Source organism: Octopus bimaculoides, chromosome 10 (assembly GCF_001194135.2).
Source record: "Octopus bimaculoides isolate UCB-OBI-ISO-001 chromosome 10, ASM119413v2, whole genome shotgun sequence".
Lineage (NCBI taxonomy): Eukaryota > Metazoa > Mollusca > Cephalopoda > Octopoda > Octopodidae > Octopus > Octopus bimaculoides.
The window spans coordinates 40,566,390-40,585,930 of record NC_068990.1 but is presented as its reverse complement, the minus strand read 5'-3'; the positions used below and the strand labels follow the sequence as shown (position 1 = coordinate 40,585,930).

At 34.4% G+C, this 19,541-nt stretch overlaps 1 protein-coding gene across 8 annotated transcripts in view; it reads right to left on the bottom strand.

Annotated features, from left to right (window-relative positions):
* The window catches only part of LOC106881299 (uncharacterized), a 338,650-nt gene that overhangs the window by 125,870 nt on the left and 193,239 nt on the right, over nt 1–19,541 (bottom strand). Inside the window, exon 1 of one of the 8 annotated variants that reach the window (XM_014931632.2) lies at nt 9,232–9,854. The exons of 6 other annotated variants lie outside the window; for them this stretch is intronic. The gene's annotated coding sequence lies outside the window, so the exon portion shown is untranslated. Of the gene's footprint in view, nt 1–5,985; nt 6,872–9,231; nt 9,855–19,541 lie in introns of those variants that run through there. One more of the 8 variants, XM_052971138.1, reaches the window with a different exon arrangement.

The following is a 19,541-nucleotide window of genomic DNA, read 5'->3' as shown; positions in this document are numbered from 1 at the left end:
ATTATAGTAAAGTTCTTAAGATATGTAAAATGTGTGTGGGCACACATGTGTGAGGGTGTGTATGTTTCACTGCCTGCCATAATCAATGCAAACTTGACAAAGAATCTAATCTCAGTATTGTCCCTTCAACCAGTAAATGTTCCTATACACCATGTGAGTCCTTAGTTCCCCCCAGGAATGGCCTACTTACCACCACATCCACTAATAACCATTCACACAAAAATAACATGAGATCTTTCGTTCCCTAATCAAGCATCAACCATACACAATCTTGATACCACAGATCAGACCTTTATTGATTTCATTGAGAAACCTTAAAAGCATCTTTCAGTGAGGCTATGCCAACTTTGTCTCATTTAACAGCCAAAAAAACCCTTAAATGTTATACATATCAAACCATTGCCAAACAGCACCCTATCTAAACATGAGTGGTATTGAACTAAACCCCTCAGTCACTCCAAATGCTAGGTTGCACTATCACTGAGGATTTATCCTGTTGAAAGTACATCCTTAGCCCTTCTCTTTAGGGTCAGAAAATATTCAGCTCACAACAGTTGCAGACACTGACTCAATTGAGACCTACAATGGAGTATTGTTCCCACATCAGGGACAATGCTGCTGTTGCGACTACATACACTGACATTCTGGAGTAGACAGAAAAGGGCCACTTATCTGATTGGCACTCCACCACTAAAAGATACACTCCAGCCTCTGGTCTACAGGCTTGCAGTCTCATCTCAATAGGAAAATAGAAGGAGTAGCATTTGCTGATTAGCTTCAGATAATGCTAGTAGTGGGAAATGTTATTACTACTTCTAGCAGCTTCAGCAACTATGTAGAGCAGGGGTTTTCAAACTTATTGTCAATTAAAAGATTTCGATTAAAAAACATATATAAGATCAAATTGCCCATAAAAAGTATTTGCTGTCCACGGACACCCTGTCTTGTCCTTGCGGACCCCCTGTGGTCCGGGGACCACAGTTTGAAAACCCCTCATGTAGAGGTCCCACCATTCGATCATCCATGAAATAGCATATGCAAAAAGCCAATTGCATAAATATACAGATACGTGGACATAATCACATAAATAACTATACAAAGATAAGATACAAATGTAGCTGAAGATAGTTTTACTAATTTTGCATCAGATAATAAGCAACTTCAGAAAATTGGTGTATCCTAATTATGATGATAAATGAAATGAAACAACTGATATTACCTCCAAACAATGAGAACAACCACTATTACTACCAAAAATAAACTTTCATAACAGAGGAAATGACTAATAACACGGATCATTATGGATCCCCTTAGCCAGATAATGGTGTGTGGTGAAGTTTCAGTGAAGGCTGAAATAGAAAAATAAATTAACAATAATAATAATAATAATGATGATGATGATAATATATCCAACAATAACAAAAAGAAAAAAATAGTAGACAACACCATGCAATATCCGGAAGTATGAGGGACTAATAAGTAAAGGGTAATAATAATGAATAACGAGAAACAGAAACAAGCTTAGAGCAGAAGGTGTGAGTAATCTGACTGACATGAAACAACAACTACTACTACAACAAAACCCGAGTTGGTGGTGGCACCACTCCTAGCCTAGAGGAAATTGTAGTAGAGCAATTATTGACTAATAATTAGATGACTGGTAAGCCAGTAAACTTTTAAAAAAGTAAATAAACTAACCAAGCCTTTTAAAAGAAATTATTACAAAAATGAAATGTATGTGTGTGTGTGTGTGTGTGTGTGTAAACATTCACAAAAGGACAAACCTAAAAACTTCGAATGAAAAAAATTTTTTTTTTGTTAAAATTCACATGATCATATTTTTGAAATGTGTCATTTAGGTGTGGGCTATTGAAAAAACAGAGATGGACAAAAAAATACGGAAATTCAATTACTAATATACTATTTTTTAAACTAAATTTCATAAAAAAAGAAGTAGCTTTGACAAAGAAACAGCTTCAAATGACATCATATTTGGTTAAACCAAATACCCTGTAAGAAGTTTCATTTCTCACACACAAATTTATTACATAACTAAACTGAAACAACTTACAAAACCATGAGTAAGAATATTGATATCTAAGCGCTTATAAAACAACTGGAGTGTTACTAGTTCTATGACAGGTAACTTTGGATGTACATCCAATAATTATAATTTAACTGATCAAATTTCCTGGTGCTTATACAAATTGATGAAATACTAATTTTCAAAAGAAGATTATTTATTACCTTAAAATAAAATTAGATAAAACAAATTTCTCTTTTGCATAAGTACTTTCTCATTTACCACTTCTTCTTCTCCTCCTCCTCTTCCTCTGTCTCTATGATGCTTTCTCTCTCACCATGTGTGTGTAGCCTACCTTTACTCACCACCTGCTGCCAAGCCTAGTATGAGCATTAAACCTTGCACTCCTTATGTCGACTCACTCTGTATCTCTCTTTCCCCATTTCTATGCAATGTAAACATGACAGGAGAAATAAACCAACCAAATAGGTTATTACAATATAGAGATAAGATGTTTATACATATTGATACACAAAGTAAATAGATCTTAGTTTTGATAAGCATTCAGTTATTTATTTAATCAAATGTATTACTTTTTCATTGAATTAATGTCTAAGTAGCTGAGTATTTCACAAACATATGCTCCCAGATGGTAATCCTGGGCTAGAGTCAGAATTCCATTTACAAATCTTGGGGCAACATGAAGCTATGGTAACACACACTTGCCAAAGAGGTTTCACAATGGACTCAGCCCAGTGTTGTGTGTTTATATAGCAAAGTGCCAAATTGCATGGCCTTGTCTCAACTCATACACACAGTTACGTACACAAGTGCCTTCTTTTTAAGCTAGCTTAGGCTGAATGAGCCTTACTGAGGTAATAATCCTTGGTGTGAGGCCCATCCTATAGCCAGCCTTGGTTTTCCATGTCAGGTATATTTTCTTCTCTCAAACAATACATACCCAAAATAACAAATCACACTGTTTATGGGAAGTATTCTTTTCTACTCTAGGCACAAGCCCTGAAATTTTAGGGGAGAGGGGGCAGTCAATTAGATCGACCCCAATATGCAACTGGTACTTAATTTATCAACCCCGAAAGGATGTAAGGTAAAGTCAACTTTGGCGAACTTTGCCTTTCATCCTTTCGGGGTCGAAAAAATTAAGTACCAGTTGCGTACTGGAGGCAATCTAATCGACTGCCCCTTCTCCCCCAAAATTTTGGGGCTTGTGCCTAGAGTAGAAAAAAATGAATACTTCTTATAAACAGTGTGATTTGTTATCCTGGGTATGTATTATGGGAAGTATTAAGAAACACTACTATCCAAACAGTTTCAATGTTTCACAAAGACATATACATGAACATATATACGATGGGTTTTGATACAGTTTCTTTCTACCAAGGTATCTACTCACAAGACTTTGGTTAGTCCAGAGCTATGATACAATATACTTGACCAAAAAGCCAGACACTAGCACCAAATTGCAAACCAAGTAATTGGGGTCCTTGAGAATTGATTTGGTAAGTAAAAACTCTCAAGGAAGCTCCTGTGTGCCTGTGTTGGTGTCCTCTTGTCTTGATATTGCAGGATAGTTGCAAACAAACATCACCTACATACAAGGAGTGTCTTCCATTTACAGCATACTCATGGGAAAAAGGAAATGGGTTACTTGAAAACAGGTGAGGCTTGGTGACAGGAAAGGTAACTGATCATGGAAAATATGCCTCAATGATTTCCATCTAACCCAAGATAGCATAGATCCTTAAAATGATGATGGTGATATAATAAATAAAAAACAAAGCTGAAATGGGAAAAACATTAAGAGAGAGAAGAGACAAACAAATAACCACACTGTGAAGTTATAGAAGTAAAACACATGGTGGAGAAAGCATGTAGGCATGATTAAGAAGTTTCCTTCCCAGCAACTTGGCATCAAGTTTGGTCCCACTGTGTAGCACCTTAGGCAAGTCTCTTTTACAAGTTTCACCCAACCAAAGCCCTGTGAACAAGTGGATTTGGAAGATGGAAAAAGAAAGAGACCAGCCATATTATATGTTTACAGTGTTTAGTGTCTTTTGCCTTCACATCATGCATTAGTTGCAAAAGAATGTCATCATCATACTTTTTCTCCAATCTTTGGAAAAACAAGACCAACCATGGAGGAATATTTCTATTTTTGGAAGCAAGTGAGGGCTGACAACTGGAAAGCATCAAACTACAGAAAAGCTGTCTCAACAAATTCTATTTGATCCAATCCAAGTACAAAACAGTAGATGATATATACATATATGTATGTATGTATGTATATATATATATATATATATATATATATATATATATATATATATATATATACACACACACACACATACATATATCTAAATACACACAAAAGTGACTTTTAAAAGCATGATGCAACTTGGGAAAGTAACAGTGGTTGCATCCTTCTTTATTTGCCTAAAATAGATACTCAGAATGACAGCAAACATACACATTTTTGGACACAAAGGTTACCAGTACTTGGGTGGAGCTAACTTAGCTACATGCACATAAATGCTTTCTACCAGTCACTCAACATGTAATTTCTTATGATTAACAAAACAAGCATTTGAAAGTGTAATCATAGGTAGTGCGAGTGAGATCAATTCTGGATCCTCTACCATACAAAGCCCCTAAAATTTTTACGTTTATGGATATTTTATTTCACTATCTGATGTGTAATTCAGACTTTCTGAAATCATTAGCAGCTTCATGGTTATAGTCCATCATTGTGTGAATGTTGACATCCTGTGTTTTCATAGGATACAGTCCGAGAAAAATGGTGGTGTAATTTTTACATTCCCTAGCTCAGCATATCCTAAAATCTGTGGAAGAATACCTTACTTGAAAGGCAGGTTGGAATTGCCAACAGAAAAAGCATCCAGCCCTAAAATACTGCTACAAGTAAGTCTTTAACTCAAGCCAACATGGAAAAAAAAAATGTGTTTTATAGATACATGCATGTGCATACACACCTATATACACAGGTACATATATACAACACATACACACATCCATGATTTTCAATGTGGTCCGTTTAACATGCCACAGATAGCGGTCAAATGTTCTCAAAATTAGTCCCTACTATTTTACTTCCTATAATGCATTCATAAGCTCTCTACAGATAGGAATATGACTGGTGAATCACAATTGAACTTCTGATGATAAAATGCTTGACCAGGTCAAACTTGGGAGGTAAATACCAACAAAATACACATACATGTTTTCAAATACACACTCACACATCAAAGCAGACAGTTCAATTTTGATTTAAAAGGCCTACGGTGTTTCAGTCTAAAAGTTTGAGTAAAAGTCATAAAGTATAAATGAATTTTCTATGTGCATCGTTCATGGTCAGTTCACATGACAAACACATCTTTAACTAGTCCAGTCTTAACTTCAGTGGGCAAATCTATATTCAGAGAAGAAACTAACTTAACAGTTTGTACACCAAAACTATATCAGCCAATGTAACTTTTTCTCTTTTAAAATAATAAGATGTAATTTTTAAAATAATAAGATGTAATTTAAGGGGATTTAACTATATTTCTACAAAGTCGAACGGTTAACGTGGCTTCTTGTGGATCAGTCTTAGTATATAGCTGAAGAACCAGCTACTAGTGAGTTCTTAAGTTATACAAACAATAATATGCATGCATAACCAGTCAGTATATGCATGCTTAATACATTATATTATGTACAAATCTTTCCCAAAAGATGCTAGATTTGTGCTAAGTTCAGAAATATACAAAATATTTCAGGATATAAAAGCACGCACTTTTCATCATCTTTGTCATACGCAAAAATCACGTATAATATACGTACATCAATAGATTGAAAACCCACAATATAATAAACAAAAGAAGAAAAGAAAAAAGAGAACTAATTTAATATTATACTCAGTATATTAATTAAACACTCACATGTGACTTGGAATGTAATTTGAAATACTCCTCAAATGGAACAATTATTAGTCCCAAGTTTAAAAGCAACTTATATGCAGTCGCTGCTCAACCAGGGGAAACAACTGTGTAATTCTTGATGCATAAGCGAAACTGCGGTCTATTCATTGTGACAGAATTATAACGCTTTGTCAATGTGTAGCAGCAGTAAAGAGACGGTACAAGAGTTGGTTACTATGAAATAAGCAGATAAAGAAACATGTGCGCATTGTTGTCATCTTTCAATGGTAACCACACTTTATTTAGTTGGTTATCAAGTGGATCAAAACAGGCCGACGATAGAACATCTATCTGGTCGTTCGACATGTTAGAAACAATAGTCGAATCTTCTTCAAACCGCACCCTACCGTCTTACTTAAAAAAGGACGTAGTATGCAGGAAAAAAATGTGAAGGTCATAGTTTGCTCGGCCAGAGATGACCTGGGGCTGAACAACAACAACCAAATTTACAATCGTACACATATAATACAGAGCTTACTGTATAACAAAGCATGTGATGTGATGGTGCAACAACAGAAATAGTTATTTTCAATACATCTCATCTTGAAGTACCGGACAACACCCACAGATTGTATAACATAATGCACTCGTCAGAGAAGCTCATATTTACATTTTCAAATTGACAAAATCAAAGTTATTGTTCAGAATTGTCAGAGCGACAGAAAAAAAATGCCTTGTGGTAGGTGTTCCATCGTTCTGAGTTAAAATTTCACCGAGGTCAAAGTGTGCCTTTCTTTCATCTATTCGGGGTGTCCATAAGACAAAAGTTATTATTCATGTACTGGCGTCGACGTAATCGATTATCTATGCCACCACTCCCTCAAATTTCAGGCATTGTACCTTACGCTAGAAACAATTACAAGAGGAAGGTGTAGGTGTGAACGGTGAAATTCAAGTGGTTAAAAGGGCTTAGTGTATGCGACTGTAGGCTGATGTCAAGAACTGAACGAAGACTTTCGTGTACTAGAGTATACCAGGGTAGTGTGTAGGTTAATTAGAATATCCCCTGTGATATCCTATTGCCTTCTATTTTATGGATCCTATCTTGTTACAATGTTGGTGTATATGGATTTTGGTATATGTCACATTTGACTTTATTGTTATTGATGCGAATATCTCAGTTTCTAGTTTGTTGTTATTTGTATTCCGCTTTTGTACTTTCCCTAACTATAATAATTACCCCCCACCCCAAGAAATCATGATTACTATTATTATTGTAATTCTTCTCTTTTTTTTTGCAAGCCGACACGCTAATCCGATTAAGTCATCTGCCGATAACAAGAAATTAAGATACCTGCAAGGTAGTAGTCACTCTCTCCACCCTTTCTTACGCCGTATTTCCCACAACGAAATATCAATTAGTTCTGTTGACTTTGCTATTTATTTATATAAGGGACAAAAATAATAGGAAATAAACAACATCACCACCACCACTATCAATAAACTCTGGCAACAAATTTATAATACTGGTGAATGAAAGAAAGAAAAAAAGAGTTTCACTAAAAACAGGGAATGGGACCAGCGAATTATAAGTAATTAAATTAAGAAAGAAAAAATAAAGTAAATGCAAAGAACAAATTATTTCCAAATGTTGACAAAAAAAAAAATCAAAATCATTCGTTTCTACTTCGAAAATGTTTTTTCACTCAAAAGTACAATCAATATATAAAATTTGAGAGGGAGTGCTGCAGAGTTAACACACACACACGGATGACTAGACAAATGTTTTCATAATGCCTGATGACGAAAGAAACTCTACGTCTTTGTTCAAATTACCAGACATAGCATTGAAATTTCATTGAAATTCACCTTAGCATCTAAAGAAGAAAAATAAAAAAAAAATATAGGGTTGCACATTGGACAGAATAAACCTAATGGTCACGACCAGATGCACCTCATCAAAACAGACCAACATCAACCAACACCTATTTTAAAATCTATTTAAACTGATTTTTTACCAACAGAGATATCGTATGTCACAAAATTCTGATGAAAATAATGTGCGTTTATGTACACACCGAGAGCCACGGAACTGCTGACCCAGTTAAATGTTAAAGTACTACCAACAGTTTAAATCCAGAATATATAAACATATATGTTCACACACGCACACAGGAAACTTTCAGTAAACAGCAATATCTCAACATATTACACACAAACTCTTCATCTAAAACACCCAAGTCAGCTGTGTTATCCAAATTCATCAACCACAAAAGGTTAAATACTAACTGGTTGACAGGATAGAATATTTTTTTAGTTTTGTTTATCAAGACAACATATGATTTTTAACACAAGATATCTTACACATATCCGATCGTCCCCTGAGCCTTAATTTAATAAGTCTGCTGAAAAATAGCCGACCAAGGTTTACTCAACAACACCGATGGCCAAATAAACAAAGTATAAAATTGCAACATAATACAGATGGAAATTTTTTAAACACGAGAGTAAAAGTTCGTTTTCGGGCACGATATACCTACCGCCTTTCAAGTGTTTGAGTAAAATTATAATAAAATAAAAACCAAGCCATCGTAAAAAAAAAAAAAGTCAACGAGATCTTGTAGTCACATTTTTTTCCTCCTTTCGCTTTGCGAAGGTGCGTGTAAGAGTGAAGGTATAAACCGATTATTATCCAGGTTGTGGTTTTAGCTCGGTCCGTATCAGCATATTTATGTGCTCATATACACACATACATGCAGTCACATCGACGGATTAGCAGGAAATATAAACTAGGTGAATCCTATACAGTTTTGATTGTCATCAACGTAGATATATACTGATATATATAATGCATTCGGCATAATGGTTCTATATTCCATGTGGCAACACACACACACCTGAAACCATCGTGTTCAAAAACAAACCTGATAAGAAAGATGTGAGGTGGTAACAAAATGTAAATATTGTCTGTTTTCGAAATGCGTTCTTTTTCATGTATAGTATATAAACACATTTTACATGTGTGAACATCAAGGAATATTGTATGTTTCGGTATCATTACATAGATAAGCAGAGGGCACGATTACATATATCTGTGTAGTAGGACGGATTGGTTTTTATGAAAGGCGATGATAAGAAGCACAAAATCGAGGTAGAAAGAAGCAGAATTAAAAACAAAAATTCAAGCCCGAACGATAACATGAAAAAAAGACAATAAACAACGATATTAACAATTTTAAAAAATGGAAAAGAAATGATGCCACTCACTCGCTCGGTTTGCAGTAGCAGCAGACTTAAATCGCTCTTGCAATGAAAAACTATTCAATAACCCTCACAGAAAGCAGTTTTTTTTTTCCGTTTTTTCATTTCAATAAGAGATCTCTTTCCGCTTTCTTTCTCTACTATATATACATATCTTATATACACATATATACATACTCTTTTGTGTGTGTAGGTACATACATATGTATGTAATTATAACTATAAAAAAAAAACGTCAAAGTGAAAGAGCCCTGTCCTGTGAAGCTGTGCGGCTCGGATCCAATGAAAGAAGCAGCAGCAGCAGTGAAAGCGGTAGAAACAGCAGCAGCAGCTATAGTAACAGCAGCAGCTACAGTAATAGCAGCAGCTGCAACAACAGCAGCAGCAGCGGCGGCGGCAGCAGTTACAGCAGCAAACAACAAAATGTAAATAGTACAAGAGTACTTGCTGGCTGGTTTAGTTGGCTTTTGGTCTGCTTGCTTTATTTGTGTTTAGTACGTTTGGGACACAGCTGACTTGCTAGTTAGGACGGAAAAGTGAATGGACAGCACACACACGCGAGCAATGGCACATGCTTTACGCGTTCGTCGGAAGATTGGAGATGCAGCCGAGTGGCACTACCGATACACATATACCACCTACCTCCACTGCCACCTCTACGATAACGATTACAACAGTTATCACCACTACTACTCTTGTCAGCTGTTACTGGTGTGTACCGAGAGAGAGAGAGAGAGAGAAATACCTTGACAACCAAAACAATTTCTAAATTCGAAGGCTATTTAACACGATAACCATATAAGTGCAGCTCGACCGACTTGAGAAGAATACATGGTATTTAAAAAAGGGAATTCATTATCATCGTAAACAGCAAAGTATACGAATACAAGTATACACGAAACATCTCATTGCTTACCCTTAGATAAGCCCTTCCTCATGCATCAGACCTGAGGCCATTCTATCCATTTCCTGTGTGAAAAGAAATCGGGTCCATATAACAGAATGCGTAATTTGCATTATGGAATGTGTACTTCTCTAAAACATCCTGATGTGATTTGAAAGAGATTCGATTATGTATTTCGTAGCTGGTCGAGCGACAACACGGAGAGGTCTTATCGTGGTCCGTTTATCCAGTAGAATATCAAGCTGAACAACAGATGACTTCTTGTTTACTATTACCACTATCATCATCATCATCAACAATGGTGTCAACGACGGGAGATAACAGATCGAGAGGGACTTCGGACAGATTCACGAGACTAATTAATTTTTTTTTTTTTTAATTCACGCGTAAAATTGGAAAATTTACATCTGTTTATGTTCTGTAGCTAATGTTTAAAGTGCATATGTGCGTGTTTAAACGGAGCCAGAATAGACCTAAGCAAATACTGTGGCCGGCATAAACAGGGAACTCTTCATTCAAACCGATATCGACTGCGATGATATACTAACAAATACAAGAACAAATAACAAAGATGGGATGCACTAGGTTGCACTTCTCATTTCATCCACATTAACACGGGATACACAAGCATATGCACATGTGCACGCGCACACATATACATATAAGCATGCATACATGGGTGTGATTATATAGGTGTATATAGACACACAAATATACATACATCTGTACATGTATGTATATACATATATATACATGCACTTTTAAGCACAAATATATAAAGATAACACATTTAAAAAAAAGTGTACATGCGCACACACACACACACACATTTATTGCTCCCGGATCCTCCACTTCATTTTCTGTCACTGTCCTCTTCCCCGGTTATTCTGTATCCGAAACGCCTTCCTCTCATTTCTCTCCATCGGACCCAACCCCTTTCCGTTAACGTCTCTCCTGATTTCATGTCACACTCATCTATTTCTCCCTCTCTCGTTCCCATTTCACTCACATCTCCCGTCCATATTCGCTTTATAATGTTGGCTAGCCCTGGACCCAACCTCTTACAACTCAGCTTATAAACAATGCCACTGAGCCCCCGCCCTTCTCACTAACTCTCACCCCACCCCCACCAATAGTGTTTACTCTGTTACTCTCAACTACCACCCTCTCTATTATACTCATGTTATTTGACGCTTCCTCATCAACTCACTAAAATACCATGCCCTCTTCTATTCTCCTTCAGTTACGGGGCCCACATTTGGCACTTCTTCCAATCTGCAGTGCTCGGAGCAAGAAAAAAAACCCAAAAAAAACGGCATACTCTGCAAAGTGGTTGACGTTAGGAAAGGCTTCTGGCTGCAGAAGCTGATACTAGAGCACAATACAGAACCTCAATTCGTTGGATCTTATTGAACCATTCAACGTAGAACACAAGTGTGTGTGTGGTTGCAGACACAGCTATGTTATAATGAACTTTGCTTCCCATTCATGCAGTCTTGGGTTCAGTTCCACTGCATGTTACCTTGAGCGAGTGTCTTTGACAAAAGCTGTAGGCTACCCAAAGCCTAGTAGGTACCGGTGGTAGATGGAAACTGAAAGAAGCCTGTCGAGTGGGAGAGTGTGTTAGTGTCTGCTTGTCTTGACAAAGCAAAATAGTAGTGTGTTACTGTCATATAAGCAGAGTCATTCATTTTCAATCTTCCATAAAGATATGTCTTGACCATGAGGAAATATTACCTAAACAGGTGAGAGGTAGCAATAGTAAGAGTATATGGCCTTAGAAAATTTGCCTCTACGAATTCCATCTAAACGATACAAGCAAACAGTGTGCACGTCTGCATAGATGAAACACACACACACACACACACATCATTAGTTCCTATATATATCTCATCATAGAAGTTGTTTGGAACTCTGCATTTGATGTTCTAGGTGCAGCAGATCATCAAGGGAACACTTTATAACATTACATTACAGAGATCTAATATTTACATTCAGTCTGTATATCATAATATAAGTAGTAGTAGTGTGAGTGTGTGTATATCTATCTATCTATCTATCAAACTGTCTGCATATATATATATATATATATATATATATATATATATGCATGTATGTATATTGCTCAACTCGGCCATTAGACACACGTATACATTTTTTTGTTTCAGTCATTAAACTGCAGCCACACCAAGGCACCGGGCTGAAGAATTTTAGTAGAATGAGTCAAACCCAGTATTTTTAAGGCTAGTATTTAGTCTATCAGTTTCTTTTGCTGAACTGGTATGTTATGGGAACATAAACCCACCAAGCAATGGTGGGGGATAGACGCAAGGACACACAGTGATACACATACACACATACACACACATATACACACACACACACAGTGATCGCTTGACTAACTCGAGGTGTTACATTCCAAATCTCCCCTTGATAGGTGAAAATCCGTGAAGTAAAAACAGTACTGTATATTCTTTTACTACTATTTCTATAATTTATATATATTTATTTTATTATAAACACAAAACAACACCATGGAGGAATCGACGTAAGCTTAAATAACAAACTGAGATAGGTGAACACGATATAGCAAGGGATTACTGTATGTATAAAATAGGCTTCTTTCTTTCTATTTCCATCTACCAAAGCCATCACAAGGCTTTGGTCAGCCCAAGGCTATAACAGAAGTCACTTGCTCTCAGTGCCATGCACTTAGGGCGAGTATCTTATCACACAACAGTGCCTCTATCTATGTGTACTTTTTACATAGTGAAGTAAGGTGCACAACATACAAAAAGTATTTAGAACTCCATGACTATATTTATACAGTGAAAAGAATCCTTGCATATTATTCACCCACTTTTGTTACTGGTCTCTAGAATTACAAAGATCACAGAGGATACAAAGAAAAGAAAACAAGTGGAGTTGGCTGAAATTATCTACTTATGTCATTCAGATTTATGTTTAAGAGAAAATTATAATGAGAAATTAAAGAATGAAATAATTTAAGCAAGGTGTAATTTTATATACCTGCACATTGTTAAAGTTACACGCTTTTGCTTCGATGATGAGAGGATATATAATGTATAAACTTGTTCAAGGTAGTCTAATTAGGATCCATAATAGTCACTGAAACATGTGTAAGACTGACAGAAGTAAATAGTTTCAGCATTAACTCTTAACTTCTGTTTGTGTGTGAGTGCACATGTGTAAGCATGTTTGTATATATATATATATATATATATATATATATCTTCTGAAAAGGCATAGGCAAAGCAAAATACATAGAGCAATGCTTATGTATTAATAAATGTTACACACACACATATGCATACATGCATTTGAGTGTGTGTGTGTATGCATCCTTGTGTTTATTTTCAGGGCCCCAATACTGCTTGACAACCAGTGTTAATTTATGAGTCCATACTTTGGCACTTCAGCAAACCAGGCCAAGAGAATAATGTAAGACTTAAAAAAATAAGTGAATGTATAAATGTGTGTGCATGTGCAAAGAAAAAAAGAGAGAGAGGGATGGATGGATGTAAGCTACCACTTGTTTAGTTTGATGAATTTCTATGCTAGGATGGGTTAGACAAACCTGTTACGAGGCTTTGTTTTACACTATGATCTCATTCCAGTCATTAACTCCTACTTGTTTTTTAAGTAAGGGATCTCTTATTCCACATGACTTCAAAAGCGCAAAGCAAGCAGACAAGTTGTTGACAGGGCAAGAGCCAACACATATGCATGACAGTATACAAATTATACTTTATATATAAATTCCCAACATATATTTCCTATGGTTAGTTGCGGTTCATTAGTAAATATATTAGTTTACACATACTAAGATATACGTTTGAGTACACAAATACATTGTATACTGACCCTTTTTTTTTTTTTTTTGTGAACATAAACTGGAAAGACCTACATTGTAGTTTTTATGATATTACACATTTTTCATGATTAATCAAGATTTTTTGTTGCATTTTTTACAAGGAATCTATTTCCAACCAGATTTGCTTGATCGCCACTTCTTTCTATGTATAGCCTCTGGCTATATATATATATATATATATATATATATATATATATATATATATACACACACACACATAAATACATATATAAAAGAAACCGAATATTTTTGCCACTAAAAGGAGCTGGCCTGTGGTCTTTTTGTTGGATCTACTACTGAACAATGCGATTCAAAATTATGAAAACAATGAGTGGGACAGAATATATAAATTTATCTATCTATCCATCTGTCTCTATCTACCAATTTATATATATATATATATATAAATATGCACATCAATATACATATATCAAAATATGTGTGTATATATATATATAAATATGCACATCAATATACATATATCAAAATATGTGTGTATATATATATATATATATACACATACACACACACTTATGTCAATAATATATACAATATATTCAACTATATATATCAATAATATGCATATGCACACACACACACTTATCTCTATCATCATCATCATCATTTAATGTCTCTCTTCCATATATAAAACTCTTGAACTTTGATATTATGATAATGCAAATATAAAGAAAGAAAATCTAATGCTATTTGAAACCATCTAACCACAAGATCCAGGCATCTTTATACCTTCTCTTCCATACTAAACACTATTGTCTGCAGTGAAAGTATTACCTATTAACTTGTACTTCAGAGAGAGTGGGTTGTTAGGAGTTGAGCATGTAGCGTTAGATTTTATTTTAAACATTTGCATCTTAATAATATTACATTCAGTTTGGGGGAAGAATGTTTATTCACAACTAACGTGGTCTGCTACTAGTGAATAAACAAATGTCTGTCGTGAAGGCTTTGTATTGATAAAGTTATTAAATAATGGCTATATGAAATTTAAATGACTTCAGATAGTTATGTAGGACTTGAAAATGGTACTATGTCACAAAAATTTAAGCGAGAATGAATTCCACTAATTAGTTTTTAAGTCCGGTCCATATTCTATTGGTCTCTTTTGCTGAATGGCTATTTTGGGGGATGTAAACAAACCAGTACTGGTTGTCAAACAGTGTGGGAGATAAACACTAATACACATATATATATATTCAAGGATAAATATACATTTAATGTCGATATTTATACATATATATGTACATATATTTAGGTTTACACATGGTAAGTTATTGATTACACCCAACTTTGACTCTGTACAAGGCACCCTACCACACTCCTACTGGAGTGAACAGTATTAGGGCCATGAAAAGTGCACAATACACACTGCTTCATGGTAGACAAATGAGCTAAGGGACCTAGGATTGTGAAGTCCTTTTAACGCTGTCTCAATGAGGACTTATAATACTACCTGCAGTGTTAGTACCAAGAGAAAATGCGTCCCATAAACTCTATGAATTGGCTGGTATAAGAAGGGCATCCAGCTGTATACAAAGCAAGACAAATGACACATACGAGCACCAGCCTTCAGGTGATGCAGCTCTCAATAAGAAATGACTCGATTTGTGATGACTGTCCAACCCATGCCAGCATGGAAAGCAGACATAAAATGAAAATGTATTTATATGTATGCAGAGACGTTTCCAATAGTGTGAATTATATAATGCTGATGTTTCAAACATAAATCTGAACAAAACAAAAAACTGGAGGAAAAATGCTAAAGTTACAGTAATTGGTGGTAGTGGAGAATGAAAGAAAACTCCTGCAAATAAAAAAAAAAAATTTCCTAAATTTTATTGACAGTCATAATGTATGCTCTCGAAAATGTGCTGCTTTGCAAAATTCCATCAAAGATTATGTATTTTTAGCAAAATTATGGAGAAAGTCAGGAGGTTTTTTTTCCCCAACACATTATAAATCTATATAATCGAAAACATCTTCACAAAAATTTTGTTATAATAAAATATGCATTTTTAAGAAAGTCATGAGGAAATAAAGTTGCAGGAGGGGAGCGCACACACACACACACATATAACTGTATATATCTCCTTCCAGCACAATCAGGTCATAGACACTCATAAGTAAATACACATACACTTATTTCCATACACAAGTAACACGCATGAATATGCATCTCATACGTTGCACAGTATGTGGGTGAATGTGTACATTATCAGCTACCGTTAACATACTGTCTTGCTATCCATATATCCCTGCTGAGACAATACATTTTACTTCATTAATGCATTATAATAAACTATCGTTACTATGTATATCAGCTGCTGTGACAGTAACCATCATCACCACTACAACTCTAATATCACACACATACATAAAGGGAGAGAGAGTAACTAAATTACTATGGTAACTAAACGAACTCGGTCACCAACCATCACACCAGTCAGTCTATGCATATGAGTATATATATATATATATATAGATATATATATATATATATATATATATATATGTATGTATGTATATATATAAATGTAGAAAGTATAGATCTACTTTCAATATTGATAAACACAATTAGATACAGAACAACGAAATCCCAACTCATTCTACGAGATTGTTTAACTTAGTTGTAACTGAACACACCTATAATCAAAGGTACTCCGGCCATGACCAAGCAGTTATTTATTTCCCAGGCAATGAAATATATTGACCAAATGCTTTTTTTTTTTTGTATGACAGTAGGTGTGAGGTGGCTGTTATGTCTAGCAAGCTGAGTAATCTTGTGGAGTTAACCTTACCAGCTCTTTCTTTACGTTGGTTGTGAAGGGAAAAATTAAGTTATGAAACATAACCAGCATTAACAGAACCTTTCATTACATACTCCTTCATCCTTATACACACATGTGTCAAAAGAATGGACTTTTTAAAGAGCAGGGAAAGGAAGTGTTGTAACGTTTATGCTTTTCCTAGGATTAGTGGCTGTCCTCTCTGGATAGCAGTAGGAGTTATTGTTTTGTTCTTTTCAGGAAATTCAGAAATCTGTCCCAAGAATGGAAAAAAAAAAAAAAAAGCTTCCGATTCTCAGAAACCACCCATCACATATGGTGATTATAGATGAACAGTTTATGTTATTACAATGGAGAGAGAGAGAGAGAGAGGGGGGGAAAGGTAGAGAGGAATGGGACAGCTATGTAGTATGACACCCATCCTGGGCATTCATGCAATAAAAAAATGGTGATAATAAAAAAAATCACAACTGTACAAACCAGAAGTAACCCAGTGCACTCCACCTTAATTGATGAGCTGTTAACCAGTTATGCCAATATACTACTACAATACAACATCTGCATGATATATCAAATTATACAACTGAGTAGTGTACACACATACAAATTTGTGCAGTATACATATATAAACACTATATATAAGCATTTATATGTATATACAAAGTGGTGAATTGAAAGCTGTAAATGGAGAATCAAATGCTTTTTATATTGACATGGTCCCATCCCCATTTATATTATACTTATAACCATTCTACAACCAAAATTATAAAGCTGCTAAAAACAATAACAATATTTTGCTACTCCAGATTAAGCAAAGCCCCTATCCCAGTTAAAGAAAATAATATCAAGAACAAAAATATTAATAATAATGATGTTAATTGAACATAAATAATTATAAGGATTGTGATAAGGATGATAAAATTACAATGAAAATTGTGACAGTTGAAGTCTCGAGACCACATTAAAACACATAAACTAAGATAGTAGTCACCATTTGCTTAGTATTATTAATATTTGTCTGTCTCTTAGACAATAGATGGCTAATTAATATAATTCTTCTTTAACAACCCAGTGGCTGTCTGGTAATGTCACCTATTATTATTAGATGAGGTTCATAGAGTTAATTTATTTTTTTGATTCTAATCAAATCACAACATAAAGTTTCTGATCCAATTTCACTGGAATTAAAACAGAATCAAATATAAAACTAATTTAATAAAAGTTATAACAAACACTGCCTCCACAAGCATCAAGTACTTTATTTTGTACTTATAAACATTGTTCTTGTGAACAAACACACAGATGACATATATAGATATATACTATCTTGGTTGAGGCAGTCTCTTGCAACTCTGATATCCCCCCCCCACCCCGTAGGTGCACAGGAACTTCTGGCAAGTTGTGGAGGGACATTTTTAAATACACGCCTCTCATTTATAATGTGATGAAAGTCCTTTAGTTAGATACTAGCACTAGGACAGTGGGGTTTTGTTTCCATAAACTGTGAAAAAAAACTAATCTATATGTTCTGTACTTGCAACCTCACGTGTTGTCTTCTTCAATCTAAAGCTGTTTTTTAAAAATACCTATCACCCCAGTGATGTGAATTATCATTGGCACAGCTGGATTATTAGTACCGTAGAATATTAGGTCTTTGTGGATTTCAACAAAACTATGCAGCTTCTAGTTCCCATAGCTGAGAAGTGTTACACGTACAATTTGTATATTTTCAATGCTCAATATATATACTTACACACACACACTTACATCACAGAGACCTCTCACGGTTCCAATACATCTCTCAACTGAGAGGACTAGTCTTGAAAGCTACTTGGTGACAGGCCTGGTGCTGGTGCAACATAAAAAGCATCCATGCTGGTGTCACATAAAGACCACCCAGTATACTTATTAGAGTGGTTGGTGTTAGGAAGGGCATCCAGCCATAAAAGCTATGCCAAAACAGACAACTGAAGACAGAGACGGATTTCTAGTGAGCTACCTCCTATCAAACCATCCATTCTAAGTGAGTAAGGAAAATACATATTATATATATAAGTATATATATCTATATACAAATATATATATATGAATATTGGTGCACCAGCATGACCGCAGCCACTTGGCTGAAACACATAAATAAATAAATAAAAAAATGAATATACATACATATATATATATATATATATATATATAACTATACATACATATATATCAATATACAAATATATGTATATACACACACAAATATATATAAAATACAAATATATATATATATATATATATATATATATACACAAACATACACATATATATATATACAAATATAAATATACATATATAAACATACAAATATATATATATATAGATATATTTATACGTATACATGCACATAAATATATATATATACATAATACAAATATATATATATATATATATATATACACACACACATATATATATACATACAACAGTATACAAATATATGTATATATTGACATACAAATATATATACATAAATATACAAACAAATATATATATATATATATATATCTATCAATATATATATATATATATATGAATATATATATATATGAATATACAAATATATATATATAATTATATACCAATATATATATATATATAAATTTATATATAATGATACATATAAATATACATATATATATATATATATATATATATATATATATATATA